Source organism: Meles meles, chromosome 14 (assembly GCF_922984935.1).
Source record: "Meles meles chromosome 14, mMelMel3.1 paternal haplotype, whole genome shotgun sequence".
NCBI classification, from domain to species: domain Eukaryota; kingdom Metazoa; phylum Chordata; class Mammalia; order Carnivora; family Mustelidae; genus Meles; species Meles meles.
This window is the reverse complement of record NC_060079.1, coordinates 50,132,381-50,148,149: the sequence shown is the minus strand read 5'-3', so window position 1 is coordinate 50,148,149 and position 15,769 is coordinate 50,132,381. Positions and strand designations below refer to the sequence as shown.

General features: G+C 35.5%; 1 protein-coding gene across 1 annotated transcript in view; it reads left to right on the top strand.

Annotated features, from left to right (window-relative positions):
- The window catches only part of DACH1 (dachshund family transcription factor 1), a 428,800-nt gene that overhangs the window by 364,254 nt on the left and 48,777 nt on the right, over window positions 1-15,769 (top strand). The window lies entirely within an intron of this gene.

The window sequence follows — 15,769 nt, the reverse complement described above, 5'->3', positions numbered from 1 at the left end:
TATATTGAATTTGCTCTTCGTCTATAAATAATTCCAGAAAGACTAATTTCTAATTTGGCTGATTTACCAACTAAACCAATTGGCAAGATATATTCATATTTCAGGATTAATCTGGTTTCCTAAAAAGTCTCAGTGAAATATGATTGAATATAACAGTTCTGAAAATGATTTTGAATGAAGGAAATAATTTTCTCTAGAGCATCATGATATTTTTGAAACTATTGTTATGCTAGGCACTGTATTAAAATTTCCATGGAGAATTTGCATCCTGCTCAATAAAAGTTAGGGAATAAATTTTAGAATACATTATAAGAGAAGCAATGAGGATACTATATTTGTGATGATTCCCAACTAAAAAGATGTGACTCCAGTGTACGTTCTCCTTCCAAAACTACTGTCCTGAGCAGTCTTAGATGGGGACATATCAGAAACTTTGTGAATTTTGAAAATGCATATAAATGTACTCTTTTTACTCATTTCTTGTTATGGTATTTCTTTAATTTTTCTTTTTTTTTCCTTTAAATTTTCTGATGTAAAATGATATTAAGGGGCAATGTGAGTTTTTCACATATATCAAGAATGCAGGAACAAAACTTGCATGTTTGATTTGCTTGCTCAAATATGAAGCACTTTTTTTTTCTTATGTCATGTTAGTCAACCATACAGTACATCATTAGTTTTTGATTCATGATTCATTATTTGCTTATAACACCCAGTACTCATTACAACATATGCACATGTATTGAAACGTGACTTCATATGCCCCATCCCTCCATGCCTGTCCCCTCTGATAACCTCAGATTGTTTCCCAGAGGTCATTAGGGGAAGGAAAGGAAAACTGAAGGGGGGAAACAGAGGGGAAGATGAGCTGTGAAGCACCTTCTAATAAATTGAATATTTCAATTGTTTTCAAATTTTCCATTAATTTGATGAAGTCACGTTTCAATACATGTGCTAGTTATAATTTGTTCCTCTTAAAGTGTATGAGACAAAATAGAAGGTAGTAGTAAAACTTTCAGGTTCTTTCTGGGTTTTCCATATTCTTTTGAAATCTTATTATAAGGGGACAAGGAATAAGTAATGAAAGATAATTTACTATGTCAAATAATAAAATATTTATATTTGCCTAAAGCTTCTGGTGATAGTTTTTAAAGTAAATTAATTATCTCAATATAGAATAGTTACTGACTGACTAAATATGGAAGAGTTCTACTTACCTATTACTCATATGTTCCTCGAATTTACATTACTATGTGTGTATGTACATATAGTCATGTATATATATATATACACATGACTATATACACATACATATAAAATAAAATATACTTTTCTTTGAATTTCCTTCAAATGCATTAGATACTATAGGGTTATTTTATTTATAATTAACTTGTATCAATCCTTCTTCTTATGTTGTTAAGAAGAACCTTTAATATATATGCTTATAAACTTGATAATTCTGAATAAAACTAAATACACAGAGTTAGCCTAAGAGATTAATTTATTTCATTTTGAAATACTTTTTAAACATTTGTTTATTCAGTCCACACGTATTTCTTGAGAGCCTATAAATGCAAAGCACCATTTGAGATAGAAGAAACACAATACCAACCATATAGAGAGAAATTTTATTCTTAAGGAGCTTGCATTTAATTAGGATTAAGAATAAGGAAATATACGCAAAAATATTAAGTAGCCATGATGCTAGTGTGATTTGAATTGAACATGCCAAGGGAATGAAGAGTTACATGGGCATCTAAGGCTAAAATAGTTCCACATTCTCATGACACTACATGGTTAGAAACAAGTGCCATTTCTGCAAGATGATCAGTTCCTGAACGTGGTGGGCCACAACCTCATGTCTAGCCTACAGGAGCTCCGGCAGTTCGAACCCCGCTAACTTCTCTGACACCTGTACCAGCCATCTCTTCTCACATTCTCTAGGTCTCATCCCCTGCCCTTCCTCATGTGCCTTAACACGTTTCCTTTCCAGCTCAGATATTTTTAAAAAAATTTTTAAGTCCATTTTTTTTAATTTTAATTTTTTTTAAGTAGGCTCCACACCCAACGTGGAGCCCAATGTGATGATTGAACTCACAACCTTGAGAACAAGACCCGAGCTGAAATCAAGAATTGGACACTTTTTTTTTTTCAAAGATTTCATTGCTTTATTTGTGAGACAGTGAGAGAGAGACAGAGAGCACAAGCAGGAGGAGGGGCAGAGGGAGAAGCAGACATCCCCCTGAGTGGGAAGCCTGATGCAGGGCTTGATCCCAAGGCCCCGGGATCATGACCTGAGCCAAAGACAGATGCTTAACGACTGAGCCACCCAGGGGCCCTGCAGCTAAGATTCTTGATCTGTGCTCTCTTCTACCTTGAATGCATAAATCCTTTATGATATAAAAAAAATTCCTCAAAATGAATCTGAGGCATCCATGCTATCAGACATAGAGAATATAAAGTAGAAGATAACAGAAAATAGTTTAATGGGCAAAAAAATGATTGGTGTTTTTAATTTGGAATTTAAAGCCATGTTAAAATTTCAAACAGTTTTTCGAATTAAATTTAAAAAACAGGTGATATAAAGGAAAACGTAGGCAACAAGACTCATTTCTTTTTTTTTTTTTCCATTTTATTTATTTTTTCAGCGTAACAGTATTCATTCTTTTTGCACAACACCCAGTGCTCCATGCAAAACGTGCCCTCCCCATTACCCACCACCTGTTCCCCCAACCTCCCACCCCTGACCCTTCAAAACCCTCAGGTTGTTTTTCAGAGTCCATAGTCTCTTATGGTTCGCCTCGCCTCCCCAATGTCCATATTCATTTTTTTATTTCTTCTGTGCCAACAGATGTGTTTTTCTTAAATATAATACATTAAAAAGCTAGTAACAACAATTTTATAAATCTGACAATGTCATCTTTTTTCTTTGCTACAGAGAACAAGTGGTTATAAATTGGAAATCAATGTTTTAAAACTTGTATGTAGTAAAGGTCCGGGAATTTGCATTATGTTTTTATGCTCTGAGAGTTGCAAAATAGCAGCTGTGCTCTTCAGGAATCCCCTTCTCGCCAAGGGAAGAGTGCTGACTTTGACATAAACATACACTCTTAACTTTTTATATTTCCCTAAATCCTAAAAATTAGTGCTCTCCTTTGCATTTTTATATGACTATGTTAAAAAGCAGTTAGTTTTAAAGGAAGAAGTTGTAAAATCTCAATAGGTAAAAGGGATATAAAGGTCATTTAGTTTAACCTCCTATCAATTTCTAGAGAGGAGTTTCTATAATATTCTTGACAGGATGCTTATCAACCTTTGCATAGACCCTCTGTCATGGCATGTCCACTATTGCCAAAAGCAGCCGACATCACTTTTAGATAGATGAATCAAATCTTAATGTTTCCTTACACATAGTCACTAGTCCCTTTTCTGTACTAATAGCCACAAAGATATTCACTCAATTTTTAGAAATCGAGGTTTTAAAACTTAGATTAAAATATCATAAATAAAGTAGCATAAATATAGTTTTATGCTGGATTCACATTTCTAAAAAGGCAACCCAGACTAAAAGCATTTTATATTACATATCTTCCCAGTCAGATTCAGCTAATTTAAAATGTAGACTAACCTCAGCGAAAACTTATCTTTATTAATATAAGAACAAAGGGCTTAACAAATTAACTAGTTTTGAAGGTAAATTATATCAGATATTCAGCCAGTTAATGATAAATTTGTATCATGTGCCAGGCAGTGAGGTTACACGGGTGAACAAGATAGACAGAATTACTGCCCTCACAGCTTTTCACATTATAGACACTTAAGGAAACAAACCTCCAAAAAAATTTTTTTTTGGTTAGAATTTTCACTGAAGTTGATCTTTTGAAAGCGTCTCAGTGAAATGTATTGTTAGTTGTTACGAATGGGAGGGAAAACGTGAATTGGTTCAAACCAGTGAAGCTGAAGTTATAGAACTATTAGGTTATCACCTCAGGAGACTTTTCACATCCACAAGCCATGCACAATCTCAAGAGATTGTGGCGAGGGACGTAGGAAGAAAGCAACATCTGAAACACACCTGTGGCTTGGAAGGAGTCATTACTGGTGATAAATTAGTAGACTTAAATAAGTCAATTTCTTGAGATCTGCAAGGTAATGTCTAGGGCAGCATCTCCGCAGTCTGTACGTGATAGTTTACCAGAGTGGGGTTGTAGTCCAGAACTTGGGGAGCTTCCGGCGTGAGCATGGAGCACTCTGATGGAGTCACAGTGTGGCTGGGCTGGTATTGGAAAGCTAAACACAGATCTTATGGTGGAAAGTGAGGGAAGTTCATGGCTGGGGTTATACGATGAGGAAATTCAGGAGAAGCTGAATTGGAAGAAGTACAGAAGACTATTTATGGCGATATCCAAGGTTGAATTGTAGCTGATGTTGAATTCAACAAAGTTGAATTGTAAGGCATGGGACTAACTCTTTCTGAAGTGAATCCTTTGGCCAGTAATTTTTGTTTTAGGAATCTTTAAGTAGGCCTTGTTTTTTTACCTCATGGAATGCATGTGCCAATTTAAAAGTGATACTTGCGTGGTTAAATATTTCTCACAAAGAAAGTATAGACTCTGTCAGTATGGCTGACATTTAGTAAGGTGTAGAGTGGGGAAATTTGTAGGAGTTAACTGTATGGGCCACCTAAATTAAGGATGATATTACGTGTCTATTAAACTCATGGCTGCACTTCTCTAGTCCCACATGGTGAGAATCTGGTATTTCACTTCCAAGATAGTTATCTTTGAGTAAAAGTGAATGGTCACCAGTAAGACAGTACAAATCGCCAATCTGGATGAATCTTGGCTGCCTTGGATGACCAGTGGCTAGGTCTTAAGGAATAAGTCAAGCCTTAATGAAGAAGGAATGGGATACACGTGTCTAAGTTTTCTTTCTGGTCTGAGATAAAATAATTACAAAATTATTGCCTTTTTGGAATGTATGTCTCTTATACTCGAACACATATAACAATACGTTTTAAAAATTCTTACAGATAATTTATATTCCTTGTGTTTAAAGGCTCTAGAGCAATGCTACTTGGGTTCGAATTTGGCTCCTCTCCTTACTAGCCGAGTTATCTTGGCAAGTTAATTAACTTATTTTTACTTCTTTCTACTCATGCATAAAATGAGTATAAGACTAGTAACAATGTAACAGAATTATTGAGAGGATTAAATTAGTTAATGCATGCAAAGTGCTTGGAATATTGCTTTACATACACAGAAAGCACTCAATATATGCTAGTTATTTTGATGATAATGTTGATGATCATCATCATACCAATGCCTCTGACTTTTGAAAGAAAAATGAGTTAATAGAATTTTTACTGCATAGCATTATTTTTATGTTAAAACTTTTTTGTTGCGGAAAATTCAAACAAGCATAAAATTAGTATAATGAACCACCCATATACCTACCCATCATTTGGCTTTAACAGACTTGTGTCCTAAATTCCCCCACCTAATTTCTCTTCTTCCCCAGAGAATTTTTTAAAGGTTTTTGTTTGTTTGTTTGTTTGTTTTAAGATTTTATTTATTTGACAGACAGAGAGTACAGGCAGGGAGGAATCTCAGCGAGAGGGAGGAGTAAGCTCTCACTGAGCATAGAGCCTGGCACAGGACTTGATCCCAGGACCCTGGCGTCATGACCTGAGTTGAAGGCAGACCCTTAACCTACTGAGCCACCCAGGTGTCCTGCTCCCCCAGAGCATTTTGAAGTCAATCCCAAACATATTTTACTTAATCTGAAAATATTTTTTTCTTTATTTTCAGTCTGTATCTCTTAAACATAAGGGCTCTTGTCTTTAAACCACAATCACATTATTATTATCACCCCTAAAATTCCTTAATGTTTCTTAAATATCCACATTTGATCAATTGTCTTAAATGTATGTATATTTGTGGGTATGCTTACCCTTGCAAACATTCGAAATATTCTTTCCCAGTATTTCCTCTAAATTGACACTATAACTTTCAATGAAGAAAGAAGTGAGAATTTACAAACTTGAGTTTGAAGAACTGTGGGTCCGTCTCTTACCGGACTTCTTTTGTCTGAAAAATGAGAACTTACACCCAATGATGTCCAAAGACATCTCACCTTTTAGCTTTTCATGCTAATTTTAGTCTAAAAACTATGTGCAGATCCAAGTGTAAGTAATCCACAATACCAAAGCTCCTTTATCTTTCGGGGGGATTATTTGGGAATTGTTCCATTTTATTTACTCAGCAGAAGATTCATTTTCAGCTTGGAGACTCATAAATGAAACAGACCCGTGCAGGGATGACAAGAAGAAACCAGGATCTCAAAGTATGGCACTGTGTGAGGGTGCCCCGTGTTCTCCTCTTTTTCTCTTTACTTCTGAAGTCTTATTAATTTTGAAAAGGCCTTGAATTGATGTGACAACTCCTCCCCCCCATCCCCCGAAAATTCTCAAAGCACATTTCAGAAACTCATTTTTGGCAGATGTAAATTTAAGTAAATTGGCCAAGGTCACAGCACAATAAGGGCAGAGTTATCAAGGGAATGCAGTTTCCTGCTTTTTCCACCATCCATGAAAATTAGAGTAACTCCACCCCTTAAAATGAAAGGGTCTACTTTTTTTTTTTTCTTTTGGAAATTACAAACCACGATTTGGAAACGTTTTTTACCATTAACTCAGGCTCTCCTAAGTGGTCTTTTAGAATTATGAAATGTTTGTGCACATTTCAACTGCCCTTACTGTATATATCGCAACCAAGACAATTTGCTACAAAAGGATACTGCATTTTTTTGTTTGACCTGAACCATCAGATTTTCTTTCCATGCAGTGTGACATGATGAAGCAGCTATCTGTAGGAACAAAACTAGTTCACTTTCTATGGGCAAGCACAGACTGTAAAGTAGATTATTAAAGTACACAGAAATAGAAAATTAGATCAGAAGTGATGTTTTTACTGTGAGGTCTTCTTTGGGCCTTATAAAAAGAGAAAGAACTAACCTTGTTCTATTTCTGAGTCCTGAAAAAAGCCTCATAGCAGGCATATCACCTTTAATTAGGTTTCTGCTTTTGGGAAGCATTTTACCAGCCCCCTTTCATTTATTTTTAATGATGTTATCACTAACAGGCAAACAGTCCTTTAATAAAACAAAAACAGTTTCTATATAAAGCCTGGTGTACATGTCCTGAGTCAGTCATCTAAAAACAAATGTTATGATTGTTTCCGTTGTGCTCTTAGAACCCTTAATGGCCCTACTGTGCAGATATGCAAAACATCAACCGAGGAAATATAACCATGTCTGTTATGCAGCTTTCAATAAATGTTTTCCCATATTCACTTGCAGTATCAGCAGTGAGGTTAAACCTACAGGGTCATGGAAAAGACAGAAAGGTCAATTAAGTGGATCTTTTCAGCATAGCATGCCAGCTCTCTCACAAACACTATGACTTATGACTTTAACAAACAAGCAGGGGTAAAAGCCACCGACTGTGTTTTAAAGGTGAATGTGTGTGTGTGTGTGTGTGTGTGTGTGTGTGTGTGTGTATCTGTTTAATGTTCAGTACTGTTCCATGTTTTCTAAGAAATCCCAAGCTGTGGGAAGAAAAAAAAAATTAAAAAATGTCAGCACCACTCTCAGAGTCCTTCATTTCCATCTTGTCAGGTGCCAGAGACTGTGAGGAGTCTGCTGTCAAGGCCATGTTTGGAAATATAAAGAGTTTCCTTCATACATAGATTTTTGAAATACAAATGTAGAATAGCCAGAAATTAAAGACTGTCTTGAGAATAATGGTTGAAAATAAGCTTACCATTTAAAAATACAAAGTTTCGGGGCACCTGGGTGGCTCAGTGGGTTAAAGTCTCTGCCTTTGGCTCAGGTCATGATCCCACGGTCCTGGGATTGAGCCCCGCATCGGGCTCTCTGCTCAGCAGGGAGCCTGCTTCCCCCCCCTCTCTCTCTGCCTGCCTCACTGCCTACTTGTGACCTCTGTCTGTCAAATAAATAAATAAAATCTTAAAAAGAAATACAAAGTTTCTTCAGAGCACTTAGGATCCTTGCTTTCCCTGCATACTTTCCTTATACGACCGTTGGACCTCCTCTTGTTTAAATCTTTCCCAATATTCCATGCCAATTTCTAACGTACTGTGCCATGAAATTTTATTTTTCTTCACTCTGATCTCAACATGTATCATCGAAATGTAATCTCTTCTTTTCCTCAGTAACCACTGGGTGCTATTGGAATCAGTCTTTTGCACATCACCTTATTGAGATTATATTGTATGCATTTTTTCTTTATCTTCTTCCTAGAGCTTCCTCCTAACTCAACATAATGCCTATGAAATTGTCTTGTAATCAATAGAGTGGTTTTCCAATAGAAGGTATTTTTAGCTTTGCTATCATGGATGTGGCATAACCTCAGGGTGAGCAAGAGACTACATCCTTCTCATTTCTGCCTTGTTTACTGCTCCAGCTTTTGTCTCCACTCATCTCATTCACATATTCCTTCAACAGACATTAATAAGTGCTTACCCTGGCTAGGCAGCTGAGACTCTGTTCTATTTCTGCCTCTAAGGAGTGGTCCCTAACTTCCGTCAGCATCCCAAAGGTAAACTACACCAAAGGCAATAACCACGATAAAGATAATTGCATCTGTTGCAATACATCCTTTAAAATGCACTCAATTAGGCAGAACTGTGAATTTGGTGTACATCTTGGCACACCTACAGCATTCCGCCAAACACACGCTTACAATGATCTCCTTTCCGTATCAAGTCCTTTCCTTCGTTCACCCAAACTCAAAATCCAGATACTGCTTCAAGTATATCCAAGGAAACTCAGAAGTGTTTTTATGCTTCTGACAGTCTATTTCTCCAAGATCTGTACTGTTTTCTTTCTGTGTAAGTCACCTTATCCATTTCCTCTAGGTGCTGCTGCCCGAAGAGAAGTTGATAAACTAGTTCATATCCTTTTGCCCTTTCTCAAGTTATTTCTATCCTAGTTAATTTTAACTGTTCGCTGAACTAATTCAGGGTTAGTTTGTAGAAGGCAACTATAATAATGTATAGTAATAATTTCATTATCAGCACGATACTTCATCATCACAAGCCTCATTAGAGAGAAAGAGTGCAGTAGTCTCAAGCTTATGGTACAGCCAGCATTCCCTCTGTGGCACACTGAAGCCAAGTTTACAAAATGAAATGTGTAATACATGTAGTTATTTGTTACTTACTGATAATTTATTAGCATTTTATATTTTACAAAGCACTTTCATATACATAATCTAATTGGATATAAGGTATAATCCTTTGAGTTTGTAATCATCTTTTTAGTAAATAAATCAAATGAGGCTCATAGACTCTAAGAGATGGATTTTTTTGCTCTACTATTTGCTAATACTTGCTAGAGCCAGGGCTTGAACTCACACTTTCTGAATTTAGCCTGGCTTGCTTTTCAATTTACCAGAGCTGTATCCAGAATTTGAAAAGTAGGTTTAAAGTTAAATACAGGAAATTAGCCTCATTCTATCATACCCCTGGATATTTTATAAGAACTGAAATAGATACATGAAATTCATGCAAATAAATTTTAATGTGATATTTTGGAATTCGTTATTTTATGAGAAGATGAAAATAGAAAGAAAAAGATTTACATGACCATTTCTAATTTAAGATTACATTCTGGATCACATTATTCAACTTTATTATTAGTTTCCATTGCCAAATTAAAACCAGAGTCCTACAGTAGGGATGAACTAAGATTGAGGATATGGTTGAGCTCAATTTAAATGACTACGTTTTATGTCTGGATATAAGTTTCAAAACATTTTTTAAACACCAATCCTTAATATTTTAGATTATCCATGCCTGTACTCCAGTTAAATAATGTGGCTGATGAGTTTACAAAAACATCAATAAATATAACTTTCTAGATAACTGTAACGGAAATTTATCAAAATGCCAAAGAAGAGTTCATATTTTTATAAATAACTTATCATAGAGATTACCATATTTTCTAGAATCTTTTGTCAACTTTTTTTTGCTTTTCCGGTACAAAAATATAATATTTGCAATGCAAAATCCCAGATCACTTGTAAACATTAAATATGGAGACTTTTTTATTTTAATAATGTTGCTATCTACTTTACATCAAAATGAATAAATGTGAATTCCCTTGGAACGTATGGTTTTCTAAAAGTGAACATTTTTCTACTTGGAGTTTATGGTATAATAAAAGACATCAGACACAAAAAGACACACACACACACACACACGCACAAGAACTTGAAAGAGAATATATAATTCAAACCCAAAGGGATTAGTTATGAAAATAACAACTGAGTTAGATTTTATTAACAGGAAAGAAAACATTTTAAAAGTAGAGGCCCATTATTTTTTTAAACAACATTGTTCCTTAGGATATCCTGCTAAATTGTTATGTGTGATAAGATTGGATGGAAAAAAAAGCTGTCCTACAGAGACATCAATCTTAGTGATAGTCATTTATTGATACGTGACTTAAACTATGAGGAGAATCATGAGATGAAATGATGAGAAGAAAGAAATATCATTTTTTCATACCTTATTGATTTTGGATTTTTAAACACATTTTCTTATCTTCTATTTTTATCTTGCCCATCATATCCTAAGTGATATTAATTGATCGTATGGTGTTATATCTGTCATTATGTTTCTCATATAATTGTAAAAATGGTCATTGGTAATTTTTCTGGTCGACAGATGAAATCATGTGTGAGATGGTGATGTGTGTGCTTCTGTTTTCCTTTAGAAAGCCACTGTGGTTCCCTGTAACTAAATTAAAATACAAGAAAGTTAAAAACCATCCTTTCTTAGGAATTTAAAAATAACAAGAACTCCTTTGAGAACTGGCATAACTATTAGTCCCCTATGGATATGGAGTCCTTAAAAAATTGTACCCTAGTTAATGCAGCTTTCAAAAGTGCTTCCGTTATTTTTAGGAGGACGCACCCTTCCCTGCATCTAATTTGCCATCCCGGGTGTGGGGAATGCCTGTCTTATAAATGGCTGATCATTTCCTAATTTGATAAAATGAAGCAAGAAAACTCAAGGAACCTTGTCAAATGGAGTCTGTAAACCTAAAGAGTCAAGAGCTTGCTCCGAAATTTTGTGTTTATGTGATTCAATTCTTTTGCAGTCAATGCAGGCAAAATCTCCAGTCGATATAGGTGAAATGTCCACTCAAGTAATTTTTAAGAATTTTTATAAGAAATACTAGAACATGAAACTTTAGATTTGGATTACACTAGAGCTTGTGTCATTCAACCTGCTTTCTAAATTTTTTTTTAACTTGAGGAAATTGAAGCCTGAAGAAGTTGTTACCTGTCCAAAGTAGCTGATACTCATTGGACACTAAGATATTTTCCTTATATATCTCAAAGTATACAAAGTGTTATGTCCTGTTTTCATCATCTATGGCCGTATAACAAATCACACCAACATTTAGTGGTTTAAACCACCAAACATTTAAAATCTCAGTTTCTGTGGATCAGGATCTGGGTGCAACTTAGCTGGGTGGTTCTCATTTAAAATCTCTCATGAGGTTTCAGTTCTGCTGTCAGCTGAGGCTATAGCCTCATCAAAAGGTTCCACTGGGCAGGGGGACTCTGCTTTCAAGCCAACTCACATGGTTTTTGGAAGGCCTCAGTCCCTGGTCATGTGCACCTCCACAGGGCTGTCCCATTGACATGACAGCTGGTTTTCCCCAGGACAAGAAATGTAAGAGAAAGAGAGAGAGAGAGAGACAAATGGAAATTATAAACTTTTTATAACTAAATCTTGGAAGTGACATTCCATCACATTTGTTTTTCTCTGTTAGATCTGACTCAGACTACGGGCTAGGATCTAGATAGGATGTGAATAATAGGAAGGAGGAATCATCAGAGGCCAGCTTAGAGGCTACTGCATACCTACCACAAGCCCAGAGAAAATATTCTCCGTGTACTTGTCAAGTAAATTAAAGATATATTAGTTATTTAACTCTTTACAGTAAAATATCTTACATGATAAAATTGGAATACGAACTCAATTAAATAATAGTATTCTGTGTGTGTTATTCTTGCTGATCTTATACTTGCAGTGGTCATATAAGAGAATGTTCTTACACTTAGGAAATATGCAGTGAAGTTTTAGGATTAAAAGGGAAGATGATTCAAACATATGCACACACACACAGAACAAAAGAGGGAGAGAGAAATAATTTAAAAGCAAACATGGCAAAATGCATACAATTGGTGAATTGAAGTAAAGAGTTGAATTAGTTTTCTAGGGCTGATTTTTAACAAATTGCCATGATCTTGATGGCTTTAAATAACTTTCTTACTGGAGTCTTGGAAGACAGAGGTCTAAAATCAAGGTATTAGCAGGGATAAGCTCTTTCCAAGAGGCTATAAAGGAGAATCCATTCTTTACCTCTTGTAGCATTTGGTGGTTATCAGCAGGATGCATTGACTATGGCTGGGAGATCCTGATCTCTGTCTCTATCTCCCCTCTGCTTCCCAGTCTTCACTGTGGATCTCTTCTGTCTCCCTCAAGTCTCACTCTGCCTTTCTCTTCTAAGGATACCTGTCACTGGATTTAGCATCCATCCTAAACCAAGATGATGATCTCATCTCAAGATGTTTAATTTAATCACATCTATAAAAACCCTCTTTCCAAGGAAGCTAACATTACTAGGTTCCAGGGATTAGGCATGGACATATATTTTGGGGGGTGGCCAGACAACCCACTGTATGAGTATAGAGAAGTTCTTTGTACAGTTCTTGCACCTTTTCCATAAGTTTACAATTATTTGAAAGCAAACTATTCAAGAAGAAAAACAGATTACGTTGTCAAGTGCTATAATAATCCAGAGAATATGGCATCTGACAAGCTTTCTTTTAAAGATAAAACTTAAAAAATATGTACAGATCTATCAAATTGGAATAAGGTGTTCTGTGAATTTGCACCTCATCATCATTCATTGTTTGAAGTCAGTGGAGATTATGTAATGTCAAAACTCTTTTCCATGTTGTCTGGCCTCTCAAACATTTGCTTTAATCTTCATAGAACATTTAGGATATGAAAGGTCACTTTTCTTTCAAAAGGAAGAACTGTGTTCCTAATTTTACTATCTTTGTAAGAGGACTAAATGAGACTTTCCATGATGTTAATTGCCATAAGATGACAACTTTTTAGTAGGGTCTTGAAGCCCAAAAGAATATTTTTGTTTTGTATGTTTGATCTTGATTAGTTTGTCTTCTTTTCAAAAATGTATATTGATCTTAAGAATCACCCCTTTTAAAAATTTCTTTAGTCATCATTGTGCCCTAAATTTGATTGTTTCTTAGCTACATGTTGAGTTAAAGTGGCCTTATGCAGTATCTCTGCTGTATAAAATGATGAGTGAATGAATCCAATCATGTAAGTCTATACTAAATGATAGTTGAAACCTTGAGGAGCAAGGTGTGCATTCCATTGAAGCAACTGCAGAAAAAAACATCACACACACACACACACACACAGAGTCACACTCACATATACCTAGAACAATTTTAATCCCAGGGGAGTGGGGGCGGGGGTAGAATGGAGTAGCTAATAGGATAATAATGGAAGACAAAATGTTTTGCTAACTATAGAAATTGACTACTTACGAATTGGGATCAGTCACTCCAGTTGAGATAAGCTACTTGAAGTTTGCAGATTGTGTTTTTCAGTGTTCTATCCTCAGCACATTGTTTATGTAAAGTAAATATTGGCTTTGTAAATGTATGTATCATGAGTGATTTTAGGAATTAATTCACACAACAGCCAAACGTAGCCACGCATAAATGTACTGAAGTTAAATCAAATAGTCATGGGGATGATGGAACTTACAATCAAATGTGTGTGCGTGTATATGCATGTGTGTCTACACATTCATATGGCGCTTTTTTCTTGGACATTCTTTAAAGGATTGCGGAATCAGTCTCTAAAGCTGAAAGCAAACTCAGGTGGTCATCTGGTTCCATGCCTTTTTTCAAGAGACAAGCAATTATTATCCCCATGATCTATTAAGCCACATTTTCTTTAGCATGTGACAGCTAAGGTGATGCTGATCGAAAAATATTGCTCTCCATTCTTAAACAATTTCACATGCACATAGATGTTTAACAAGCGCCTTTTCGGAGCTATTATGAGAAAGCACTAGCAGCCTTGGTCTGGAGGAGTAATTTATGACAGCGAGGTAAAGGGTGTCCAAGATCATCTTGATCACATTAGCCATGCAGTAGCCCTACCCCTGCACTGCGGTCTCTCTTTAACCCTGGTGACAAGAGTGATAAAAAAAATAACGACACAGTGAGTCTTCCTTTAGCTGCTCACTGCGTTGCTTCTTCTAGTACCTGCGCCTCAGATCGCCTGTCAGTAAGTGAACGGGAAAGGGAGTGGAAGGAGAAACTGCCGAGGAGTGGGTGTGTGATATTGAGAGGCAGCTGATAGATGGCTTGTGTCCCATACTCTCCTCCCCAGCCTTTCTTTCCTTTTGGTTTGTTAACTAGCAATGTGGAACAGTGAGGGAGATGAATTTAACTTGTTCTGACATTAGTTAGAGACAGAGAAGTGTGGCTACTTCCATAATATTTCTGCCCCACAGAGAGGTAATTGGAAAACGTGTTGTGTGGTTGTTGTAATGAAAAATAAAGGAATGATCGAGAACAGTGGAATCAAATTATAAGCATAAAGGCAAGTGTGCTGAAGTTTTTAGCCACTTGCAAAATTGAGAGATACTATCAGGACTGTGCAAATACATTGCTCTGATTAATTTTCCTGGGGTGAAATATGAAAATATTTATAAAATTGAGAATCCTGCCATGAATAAAATTTTCTCTGTGATATAATAAACTAAGCCATAACTTGTATCTATCTTAAATGAAACTGTAAAAATGTTTAAATAATAAAGAACTGAATGAAAAGATTTCACTGGGTGAGTAAAAAGAATTCATATCAGGACATTACTCCAGGTTGCTTAAAATATTGAAAAATATTCAATAAATAAAGACTAATTTATCTTAGAGGGTTTTATATTTGATTTTCTAAATATTGTTATGGAAGTTCTGTTTTATTCCCCTTTCTTTAGACTCTTTTTTCATGTATAAAGGACTAGTTTTTTAGTATGAAGGTAAAAGGGATTCAGGGTCAAAGAATTAGGTCTTTAATTTTAATGATATTGAGTAATTCAGTTTTACTTTAGGGAGAAAATATTTGAATCCAGTTTTTCTTTTTAGTTGTAAAATGACAAATTTGAGTTGTACATTCGTTTATAGATTCTTTAGGAATATATTTGAACAAATCATTGATATAAAGGAAGGGTTAATTGAGAACAAACATACTAATATACAAAGCATTTCTTTTATATGAAGCTCTAGAAATATTCTATTGTCAATCCAAACAGAACAAACTAAAATGAGATAATTGGGAAGGTGCCCATAAAGTCAGCCTGAGTATATTATCACAACTATATGTGAGATAATATTTGTTTTAAAAAGATTCTATGGCACTGTAAACTCAGTCTCATTAGAGACTGCATTTAAAAGGCTTATAAAGTTACTCATTAATGTTATCTTGTTGTATCTCCACAGCTTTTTCATTAAAGAAAATTCAGCAGAAAGCATTTTCTCCTGATAGCAGGAACCAATTTGCAATAAATGTTCTGGAAACCACTAGGGAAGCCATTACTGAGGTCTAATAAAAACAGACAAGCG